Source organism: Diceros bicornis, chromosome 1 (assembly GCF_020826845.1).
Source record: "Diceros bicornis minor isolate mBicDic1 chromosome 1, mDicBic1.mat.cur, whole genome shotgun sequence".
NCBI classification, from domain to species: Eukaryota; Metazoa; Chordata; class Mammalia; order Perissodactyla; family Rhinocerotidae; genus Diceros; species Diceros bicornis.
Window position 1 is genome coordinate 55,926,889 of NC_080740.1, and position 12,204 is coordinate 55,939,092.

General features: G+C 43.9%; 1 protein-coding gene across 1 annotated transcript in view; it reads right to left on the reverse strand.

Moving 5' to 3' along the window:
- The window catches only part of SPOCK1 (SPARC (osteonectin), cwcv and kazal like domains proteoglycan 1), a 478,475-nt gene that overhangs the window by 251,486 nt on the left and 214,785 nt on the right, over positions 1-12,204 (reverse strand). The gene's annotated exons all lie outside the window — the stretch shown is intronic.

The following is a 12,204-nucleotide window of genomic DNA, read 5'->3' on the forward strand; positions in this document are numbered from 1 at the left end:
AAAATAAATTATCACCTCTCAACAGACCTGCCTTACAATACAACTACATAAACTCCAAGTCAGAAGTAATGTCAATGGTAAGTACCCCTGTCCCCATCTAAAGTTTGATTCCCTCAACAGCAAACCAGCCATGTGGTTGCCCAGTCTTAGGTGGCACATCCCAGCAATGATGACTCACCCCTGCCCCAAGGCAGCCTACCTCATCTCCACAGAGCTTGGGCTATGAAAAGGCCATACTTGAACTGAGCCAAAATCCATTACTTTGCAACTCCCACCCACTGCTTCCGGGGCTGTCCTTAGGAGCCAAACAGAATCCTCAACTCGCTCTCCACAAGCAACCTAACCAATACCTGAGTATAGCTAGTATATCTGAAGCAGTTCAAAATTCTATACACTGCGCTGGCTTATACGGAGGCTGGCCCACACTGCTCAGTGTTTTATCAGCCCACCTATACTTTTAAAACTACATAAAGCACTTGAAACCATTTCTGGATAAAGAAATCTGTGCCTTGCTATGATAACAGAATGATGAACATTCACCTCTAATTTGACAGTATAATTTTGTCCTCATGAACTAGGAATTTCTCCTCCTGCCTGATCACTGACAGGAAGGAGGACACAGGATCGACCTCCCTAAAAGTGAAAACCATAATTATTAGCAGTTGCCTGTCAACATTTATATGGCTCATGCCCCCAAATTAAATTTTTTCCTAAGGGTATATATTTTTATTTTTTTAAATTATTTATCTTAGCAGGGTTGCCAAGAAGAGACACAGCTTAAAATTAGGCATTCTATGAGTTTTGAGTGAGTTTTTAATGAGTGCTTTGTAACACCTGCTTAACAATATTCCAGAATGAAACTCCTGGTATCTACATACTGTGGCAACGTGCCCAAATTCTTCTACCATGGAGACCCTTTTTCACTGCCAAACAACGTTTGTGAACTGCACCCTCCTTCACTCCTCCAAAGGTAGCCATCGTGCAAATAGTTCTGTTGGTCACAGAGAGTTTCATAACAAAATCTACTATGAATTTGGTAATATCTTTAAATAAAATACAAATTTATTGAGCATATCAGCATCTACACACTTTTGAGAAGTGGGGCTGTAAATATACATGTATGTGTGCAAGGGAAGCGTTTCCCACCCAGGTGAAGCCCAAATGACATTGTGAAGCTCCATGGGACACCTCTGTAACCCCCTGGGCTTCAGGTGGTGGATAAGGCAGAATGCTGATGCTCACAACCACCCATTTGCCTGTGGGTCTGAACTGACCTACGGACTTGGCGTGGAGGAAGATGACTATGCATGCAACTATCAAAGCTCCCGTTTGGATTCTCAGTGTCTGACTGAGGATCCTGGCTCTCCCCACCACTTGGCTGACGAGAGGAGATCCATTTGCTCCTGCTAATTGGCAGCACAGATCATCTGAACTCCTTGTTTCTGCCAGGAAAAGCCCAGAACTCTCTGTTCCATGCTAATCAGTTACCAGAAACAAAATAGTCAGAGTATTCCCTGATGGAGACACAGGCCATCCATTCTTCCTGATGCTGTCAATTTTATCCGTGCATTAAGCCAGACCTTTAGAAGACTGTGTACTCTGTATTATTCTGGCTTATCATTGAATTAACTTATAGAATTGCACTTTGGCACTAAACCATTGGTGTATACTGAGAGACCTGGAGGAAGCAATCGTAAAAACTTACTGTGGTATTTATTGTCAGACACCATCAAGAACGTGGTCCACCCTGATAACTCTCTCCTAGAGAACTCTCTGGGGGAAGACATCTCTGGTCTTAGTACCAAGAACATCTTCTATTTCTCCTGAACAGCTGCCTTATTTTCCTCTCACAGGCACAGACGGTTGTGTGTTTCCTTCCTTACTCTGGTTGTTAGGAAGCCCTAGGGGCAGCTCTAGAAGTGCACAGAATTTTATTGTGCATGCGTTTTGAGTGCTACCCTTGCTACAGCTTTATTTAATTTACTTCTATTTTTCCCTTATATCCAAATGTTGTCATCTATTCATTTTATCACCTGATACTTATATATTCCTGAAACTTACCTTTTAGAGAATGGGACAGAGAAAATAATTTTTAAAAAAAACATAAATGTCAGGCTATCACACATTTGGTTACAGATCTGAGGACAGTTGAGTGACATTTCAAATGAGTTCCTGTGGGAAACTGAGCCTTCGTGGACCTGAAGTGAATGTAGTGAGAAAAACGCATGCATCAATCTCCTCGCCTTGGAGTTTGAGGGAAGGAGGGGCTGGCGTGGAGTGTGGCAAGGGCTCGAGGGTGGCATAAACTCTGGGGCCAACCCAGGCTAGAACGTGACATTAGCTCCAGTGGGCTCAGAAGGACAATCTTGCATCCAACTGGGGTCTCCTCCCCTTGGCAGCGAGTGCCTCTGACATTTCCCATCTTCTCTGTCCCTTTCTACCATTATCTTTTGGCCAAAGAGCAGGAGCAGCGCAGGGCCCACTGCTGTACACGGAACCCATCTGCCGACGGCTCCTGCAGGCCAGACTGCCAGTGCCCACGGCCCTGCCCAAACCTACAGAGCACGAAACTCAGAGGCCGCAGGATCAAATGGGCTCTGCTTTTGCTCCTTGGGAAGTGGTGTATGCTTCCAAATCCGTACCACACCTTACTTGGTGTGAGTTTTGTGAGTGTGAGAGTGTGCTTGTGCACAAGGATGACGGCAGGGGGTGCGTTTCTCTCTTCTCAACATTAAAACAATCCATTTGAAGGTGGCACAGGAGGCCACAGAGAAACAGCAGTAATAACCCAGCGCTCTGCCTGGGGTTCGGTTTGCATTCGGGCTCCTGTGCTCATTCCACGTGGCTTCAGGCCTCACGGTGTAGAAGCACAGCCTGGGCACAGATGATGCCCACTCGGGCAGTGTGTCCCACGCTCCGCTGGGCACAGCATCCACCCTCGGGCACCCCTGCTGCTCCAGATCAGAGGGACCCAAAGGACTCACAGCTCAGGCAAAAGACAAGGTCTACATGAGGCCCCAGCTTCCTGCTAGGAGAGAACCACAGACAAGTGGTCCAAAGACACATTTACCCTCTCATAGTTTTGTTTTGCTTTTAAATAATTGATTTATTTGCCAACACTAAAGAATTAGAAGGTTTCACACACATACAACAACATCTTCATTTCCTGTTCCTCTTGAGAAATCAGAAGTCCTGGTGCTGCTGGGACCCCAGGCCCCCGTGACACCCTCAGCTAGAGCTGGGTCACGGTCACTCTCTGGAGGTGGAGCAGGTGCTGGCTTGTCACAGACCCCACCCCTCCCTATGTTCCTGCACCAGGTCCGCCTCCCTGTTTGTGATCCCTGCTCCAGGGGTATGTCAAGGTGCCCATCAGAATGACCTCGAGAGACTAATGGCTCAAGAGTGAAACAGCCTGCTATAAGTAATGACTTACATTTTCCTCATATCTCTTAATAAACGTATTTTTAAAAGCAGCAGCCTATCAAACATCATTTCTGTAGCAATTGAATGCTCAGCTACGGGGAAACATTTCTTCCCATCAGATGCTGCCCCTCCAGCTCACCTCCAGATATTCATTCCTCCTCGCTTCCTCTGGGATCCTCTTCCTGACCCTCACCCAGGAAGGGCTGACTATCCCCTCGCCTGAGCCCCCAGTGCGCAAGGTGCTATCAGGGCACCTCAAACACACCCTCTGGGTTATTTTACTTCACGTGTCTCTCTCTTGGCTACACAGACGACAAGTGCCCTGAGGAATGCCTCTGTCACATTCCTCTACTTAGTACCTGCATGTAACCAACTCAGCACCTACTGGGTGATCAGTAAGTACTTGACTGAACAATTCACTGTTCAATTAGCTCACACACTGGGCAGGCTAAGTGGACATATCAAAAATCTCTCTGATTCTCCCAAATCTGAGAATCCAGAACAACACATTTGTCCTCTGTCTTTTACTAAACGCTCATTGCCTTTATCAGGATCATTATAATCAGATTGAATCAGGCTCTACATGAGGAGTTTTACAGACCCTTCATATCAGAAGTGTAATAAATGTCAGCTTCTATTTTACAGATAAGGAAATTGAGGCTTAGAGAAGTTAAGCACTTGCCTAGGTACACACAGCTACTAAAGGGAAGAGCTGAGAATCGAACCAAATCTTTGAGACTGCGAAGCCCAGGGCCTTTCCAATATACCCCATTGCCTCTCATCATACACATCACCGGGGCAGAATGAACACTTGATGGGTCTCCAGCAATGAACTGCTAATAACGCAACTGAAGACCTTAACAACAGAACACTCCCTATCTCAGGCATAAGAGCTATGGGGCCGTAGGTGATTCCAGCCGACTTTCTCCAAGCGGCCGTCTCCCTGTTGTGAAAATGCTCTAATCCACTCTACAGCCCCAAATCAGGAAAATTTAAACAGCATTATTGATTGATTTTAAAATTCAGCTGACATTTTTTTCCCTATTGAGAATTTCCCCAGACCAAGGCTGTTTCATTAGGGCTCAACAAACACAACATAATTAATTCAGGAGCTGTTGTTCTAACAGGTGGAATAGCAGAAAAGCTTTTTTCTTTTTTCCTTTTTATAAAACACTACATTTCATGAGTTTGGGGAAAGGTAGTAAACGTGTCTTTAAAATGGATTTGTTCGTGCTGAAAGAAGCTCTTAAATGCAGTGATGGAAAGCCGCTGTGCCCCATCACTGAGAGGCGAAGTTTACTACCTTTCACGATTCCCTACTATGCCATCCCAAAGGTGGAATGCAACCCAGAACAGCTTTTGCTTCTTGGTTCTGGAGGCACAGGGCGCTGGAAGCTCCTCAAGAAGCCAGGGGGAAGCCGGAACATGACAGTGACACAGCCATCGGCACCTGATGAGAAAATGTTGGCACCCCATTCCTGACAGAGCCGAGCTGGGAAGAAGCTGAGCTTTACTGAGCACGTGCCACACACCAACTCCTGGTCCTTTGCCAACACGGTCTCACTCAGTCTTCACAAACGCCCTTTAATACCGGTACCATTAGCCCCACTTTACAGATGAGAACATGAAGGCTAGATAGATCAAATTACTCAAATGCGTGCAGCGAGTTCATGGGAGAGCCAAGATTTGAACTTAAGCCCTTTAAACCCTGCTCTTTCCTCTGCACCTTGTAGTGCCCGCAGGATTCTGTGAAAAGAGAAAGTACCTGCTACTTTGGCCTTTTTTGCTTTTTATTCTGAGCCTCCCTCCCCATTCTTGATGGTTAAAAGGCTCATTTAATTCTATTGGCTTTATTGAAGTTATATTCATACCTCATTGGTTAAACCGTAACCTTTGAAATAAGAGCATCAGGCTTCAAATTTTTCATTTTTCCTTCCTTTATGAGGAAAACATACACAGACTCTTTGCTGCCTGGAAGCATGATAGCTTAGCTATCATAGATGGAAAGGACCTCAGGAACCATCTAGTCTACCCCTTTTATTCAGAGTTGGGCAAACTGAAGTCAAGAAAGGCCATGTGACTTGCCTGAAGTTGCACATTTTAACAGTGGCAGAGTCATGACCCCCCTGTGCGCCCCTCCTAGGATAGCACACTCTCCAGGCCACGTGGCTTTATGCAAGAAACAGCGTGTGTTAGGAATGCTATGAAAAAGCAGCCACAACAGCAAAACCAATGGAGACAACACAAATGTCTGTCAATGGAGGAATACGTGGATAAATTATAGCATGTTAGTATAATAGAATGTTACAATATAAAGGAAATATCCAGAACTACAACCATCAAAACAAAAGCCCTCAAAAAACAATTTTCAGTGAAATAAATTGGACAGAAGAAAAAAGTTTATTTCTATTGCACAACATATGATGTAACAGTGTTTGCAGACACGCACAGATGACAAAAAGTGTAAGAACATGGACAGAAACTAATGTTAATGATATGGTCACCTTTAGGGAAAAGAAAATGCAAAAAGAACCAAGATGGGGCACCATGGGATTTTAATCTTATATCTGATGTTTTATTTCTTTAAAATAAGGAAACAGGCAAAGGCACCCAGAGATGAAAAATAAAACTTTTAACTTGATCTAACTTCAAAGTGGAAAGGCTGAGTAAAAGCAGGAGCACACCAATATTTAAATTAATAGTTTTCTGTTTCTTCCCTGACAGAATTGACTTGGAACATTTAAAAATCAATACTCTAAAAATATTAAGAATAGTAACTATTTATTGTTATAATCAAGAAATAGAAGAAGAGACGGCAGTGAGGAGAGAGGGTAACGTGGCTGGAGTGGGTGTGAATGTCCGGGGCAGGGAATGGGTTAACAGGAATAAGAAGAATTGGTGCTGGGGGGAAAGCAGAGTCCTTAAATTATGTAGAAAAGACAGAAACCTGCTAGACCAAACATGAGGGAACCAGAAGAAAATTAAGATGCTTCCCGCAAACCAGGCCAGCTGCCTCTGAAAATCAGCAGCTCGAAGGACCAGATAAGGTGAACAGACTCTTAAGCACTGAAAAATATTCAAGGCCATACGAATGCAAATCAGAGGCTCTTTTTGGGGTGAGGTTAAATTCCACATCAAGAGGAAAGCTATGGGGACTTAAGATATCTATTAAGCCTATCATGTAAAATTTCAGATTAATCTAGAGGAAAAAAATCCCCTTCTAAAGAACAATTTGAAAAATAAGCAATCTTGCCTCCCCCTAGGGGCCCTATAAAACTTCAACAAAACACAGATGCTGCAAATAATCCTTGGGGCTCTGGTTCCAGAAACACAGCTGGAACATGGGAAGAACTCTCTCCTTGAGTTTAAGAATTTTCACCTCAAAACAGTTCAGAGCTTTGGTGAGGATTTGAGCTTGTCAGGATCCTGGTATAATGGATTGGAAGTCAAAGGGCAAGGTTTTCCTTCTTTTCTGCTTTTCAAGTGAACAGCATGAGTGAAAGGAGCCCCTGACTTTCTGAGCTTTATTTTTATCTGGAGATCAATTTCTACAAGTTCATATTCTGCTCTGAAGATCACCAGCATCGTCTGAGATTTAGTCACAGCCAGGCTACTCTGGAAGAACGATTAGTATTCATTCCAGAAGGAAAACATTATCCTCAAAACCAACGGCTAGACCCTTTACATAAAACATTCAGTTATTCCACACTAAAGGAACCCACTTGTCTCAAAAATATTCCGTGATAAATCCCCCTTCAGCTATTTCTCCTGAAACAGTTTGTCTCATCCGGTGGAGAATCATACCCAGATCCATCAATGGGACCATCATGGTCCACTTCCCGAGTGGACCATGGCTACAGTACAGACCCAAAGTAATTTGTATTTATGCATCACTTTAGGACATTTCAGGCAATCAGAATTTTATATTAAAGTGATATGTTGGTTATATACATAAATTACCTTTCCAACCCCACAATGAACCAAAAACTCTTTTATTCAGCAAAAGCATTGTGAATAAGCTTCAATTTTCTTTTACAAAAAGGACTGGTTCAGAAGCTATGAAACAACTTGTTAGAATTCACTTTGTTTATTATTCCTCCCCTATTCTGTGAATTCCCAAAGCAATACCTTTCTTTTTTTTTTTTTACCACAGTATTGTGGTTCAATAAATTATCCCTTTCTTTCTCCTCCAGGCCCTTTGGAAAACCTTCCTCATCAGCACCCCACTCCAAGGGAAAAGAGAATCTGTGGGATAGTACCTTTATTATGGCATGAGGGTGATCGCTATCAGCAAAGTTTGGTGGTGCGCTGATCCACACACAGCACAGACCGAGTGAGGCTAAGTTCTAGCAAAAAATGTCACCTCAACTAAAATTGACCTATGTCAGTTGTAGGAACACTTGACGTCTTCTGGATTTCCCAGTTTCCCGGACCACCCCCCTCGCTTCCCCTCCCCCACCAGTACTTACTCTTGCTCCTGCCCCCATCACCCCTGGTACTTACACACTCTCTCTGTCTGTGTAAGACCTTGGGTGGATGGCTTATGATCCATCACCAGGATGGATCATGGGGAGTGTCCCACAGAGAGGCTTTCCTTACTGTGGTCGCTATTACCCAGCACAGTGGGTTTAAATGTCAAGCATTTGGTAACTGTTTACGGAATGAATGGATGAACAAACACATTGAGAACCTGAACTTCTTCAGCCCCCATAATGAGGATCTGGGGTGCACCACTGCAATGACCCACCTCGTGTAAGAGAGACCACATCCAATTTAGCCCCGAGAGCTTCAGAGCATCACAGCTCTGAAGAAGGGAATAAACAAAGACAGAAAGAAAGTCTGAGTGGGAAGGGAGGGAAGCCACAGGGAGTAGCAGCTACATAGGAAGAGGAGAGAGTGAAAAAGATTAATTACTTACTAACACAACACTTATTGAGCACTTACTATATGCCAGACATATTCACTCATTTAATCCTCTCAGTGCTTTTACTGTGGCCATTTGCAAATGGGAAGCCTTAGAATCAGAGAAGTTCAGCAACTTGCCCAGAATCACACAGCTAGTAACAGGCAGATTCCAGTTCTAAACTTGGAAAATCTGACTCCAAACCCCAAGACCCCACACTGCACTTACCAAAGTGTATCCCACAGAACACACTTGCTCTGGGTACCTGATGGGCGTGGAGTGAAAAAATCAAATAAAAACATGTAGTCAAAGGCAAATTTGGAAAATGGTAGGTTAAATGGGCTTCTTTACTAAAAAACTTCTCAGAGCTTTTAAGTTGTTAATGAGCATTGTGAATCTCTAAGAGATGAACAATGGAATATATGTGTGTCCCTAAGTTATTTGACCAGGGACTGATCTTGGGGAAGCATCTTGCTGGACCAGATGCCACTTTCAGAAGCATTAACCTCGTGTCTGCTCAACATCCACTCTGTGCTCCCAGGTATGCCAGGGGCCAGTTGAGGGAAGGTGCCGAAAGGGCAAAGCGGCAGTTCCGCCCAGCACTCTGAAACCACTCCAGAGCCCTGCAGCCTCAGCCAGCCTCGCACAGAGATCCACCCAAGGGGCTCCTCTCCTCCCGCCCACACAAGACAGCAAGCCCCTAGCATCGGCCCGTCGCCCTCTCAAACTGCGCAGCCTGCCCAACTCTCTCTGTGGGGCGTCTTCCTTTGTGGACTTCACAAAGGAAATTTCTCACCTGAGTTTATAATTGTTCCCTTCAATTCTGAAGGGAGATTTGGCATTAAAGCATTACAATCAAAAAGAATATACTACTTTACCCAAATCTCAGAATGAATTCTTCTTAGAAAAGCCTGAAGTTGATGGCTATTATACTGCACAGAAGCATTAGTGATTCGCTTACAGATAACAAGATAAAGGCATTTTCAGGCTCGTAGAAGGAGACTGCCAGGTGAGGCACTTTTCTTCTAACTGCCTTGGAGTCAATTACATGATGATAAGTGCTCGCCCTATGAAGCCCTGTTGTTCAAAGTTCAGTAAATATCCCTATGCAAGGAGAGCAATTACAAGTAACTGTTTCCTGAATACTATGAGTCTCCTAACTATTCACACCAACACTGAAGGCAATCAGGAGCCACATGGGCATTTCAGAGATCAAGCTACAGAGCTGAATGGTAACTCTGACCACCTGTGGGAGCCAAATCCCAGGGATCCAAGACTATGAATGATGCAATGAAGAAGTTACCCCCGAGTCCTATTGGAGGGACATCATTTAGCAGGTATGTCTTGGGTTCCTAATCACAGCCGCTGAGTCACCAAACTTAAGTCCTCTAAAATACTGCCCTCATCATATCACTCCTCTGCTCAAAAACTTTCTATGGCTCCCCATTGCCATGAGAATGAAGTGCAAACTTCATAGATTGGTACGGAATGTCCTTCACAACCTGCCTCAAATCCACCTTTCTGGCTACACTCTACCAGAATTCTCCATGTGTGGCCTTCCTTCCCCTCTTCTCCCCTTAGATTTCAAGCCCACTCCGCACCTACCTCCATCCCAGCCCATCTTTGTCACGTGAAACTCTGAAACGCTTTTCAACAAGTTCCATTTCTACAAACTGAAAGTTTTCCCAACCACAAAACCACCTTAACCATGTTTGATTCTTTTTCAGCTTAGGACGGGAAATGACTTCTCTCTGTAGCTGACAACTTCCACTGGAGTTCAGCAATTCTCCTATTTTCTGGAAGATGAAATGCTCTACATCTTCCATGCCTGTGGTTTATATTTCACCAAGTGGTGTCAGTGCTGATATAGTAACCTCCCATCTTTATTGAGCGGCACACAACGCAATTGATGACATCTGCTGGGGCTGATATTTTAAGTGAAGGCTATTCTCAGCTCTGCCTGCTCTCCCGGTGGCTCTGTATATAAATAGCCAACAGCAGCTACACCTGTGGTACAAAGTGGGGCTTCTCAGCTGAGGTCCTCAATTATACCCCATAAAGTCCTGAGCTTCTCTGGGAGGATTTATTTAAGCAGATCCAGTTTTCATGCCTGCAGAGCCAGAAAGGGAGCAGAGGAAGGACTCTGCTGGATATAGCTGCCAACATTCCTAGGAGAGAAAAATCTGTTTGGACTTTTTGGTTAAGCGGATTTAAATACCATGTTCTTTTTGGTGCTCAAAGTTGCCATGTTAAGCCCCATGTCAAGGGAAGCTATCATTTATATCCCCAAGTGGCAAATGATACCCACTTCATGTATTACCTTTTCCAACATGTGTTAGTAAAAATAAAAATGTCTTCCCTTGGTAGAGTTTTAGCATTTGTTTGCAAGCCTTGGGGAAGAGTAAATTTGGCAGTTATTTAGGCAACATTTGATCCTTATAGGACAAGAACCTATTTCTGATTCTGGGCTAGAAAAAATCAGTTCACTACCACCATCAGTTGAGGCACCTCTGTGAGCAAAAGCCTGGGAGGATGTTTGCAGTAGGGCTCCTTCATCAGGTACACACAGAATGTGTTGCTCTATATCTGAGTGTTCTTCAGAAATGAAGTTATATCCTTTCAAAAGAAATTTTTAGAAATTTTGACCGTTTTTGATGGAAAATTTTAAAACTAAATTACAAATCCCTTCATATGCTTTAATGTGATTTATGATGATGACTCAGTCATCGCTAAAGGAGTGAGGCCCTGAGAGGCTGCTGAGATATGTATAGCCTAGACAGATCCTCCCAAGGAAAGCCTGTCCTGGCACCTGCCCCCCCACACACATGCACACACACTAAGTCCCCCATCTACAGACTCAATGCTCCCCTGTACACACCTGCACCACAGCCATTAACACATCCCACTGCAGCTGTTGACTGAGTCCTCTCTCGGTACTCTGAGCTCCTCCGGCTGGCACCACAGCTTTTTCCAATTTTTCCCCAGTACGTGGCTTGGTGCTTGTGCACAGTGGATGCTCAAGAAATGTTTGAGAATGAATGAATGCATGTATGAATGAAATGTGTACTACTTGAAGGCATAAGCCTAATGCATACATGGAAATGTTACCAATGTTGCATATAAGAAAACCAGAGTCCAGAAAGAGTGAGCCATCAAAGTGACAAAAGAGAGGGCATAAAGGGGCACCTTCTACCATGCTACATGTCAATGCCTTCTTTAATTTCCTTGAGTCAAACTGACCATCATGATCACATCAAATACTTCAGCTACAGAAGTGAAGATCATTTGCAGAAGTATGAACCTTTGAGACCTGGTAGGCAATATTTTTCCTCTGAGTTGCAGCGTTAATTGCATATATGTACTAGAAGTACAATCTACCATCACTTTCAGCATCAGGGTCTGAGCCAGCAGCAGCCACACATGAAACAATAGGAACAGGGGTGTGATTCACGGCAGGTCCTCACTGTGTCTTAAATAACTCGCAGGAGGACACTAGTGGTGATTTACACTGGCCATCAGGAGACTCGCTTTATGCCTACTGGTGTGAGTGGAAAGAGCCCTCTGAGGACCAGGCTTGAACCCAAGCAGTCAGTGAGCCAACTCTGAAACAAGCTTCTGTTTAGAAACCATGAAGAAGTTATTTAACAAATGAAATACCAGTGCCCTCGAAAGCCTCCTCAGATTAACCCGTTTCTAGAAAGTTTCATTTTTATGGCTCACATGAATTGGGCAGCATCTCCAGGCACAGTCTGTTCCATGAATGAAATCACTGGATTCAGGCCCACAATTCACCAGGTTAGTCTGATAACCATTTTACTTTGTTTTTTTGTTTTGCTTTGCTTTAAAAAAAAAAAAAAAAACAATTAATGATTGTACTG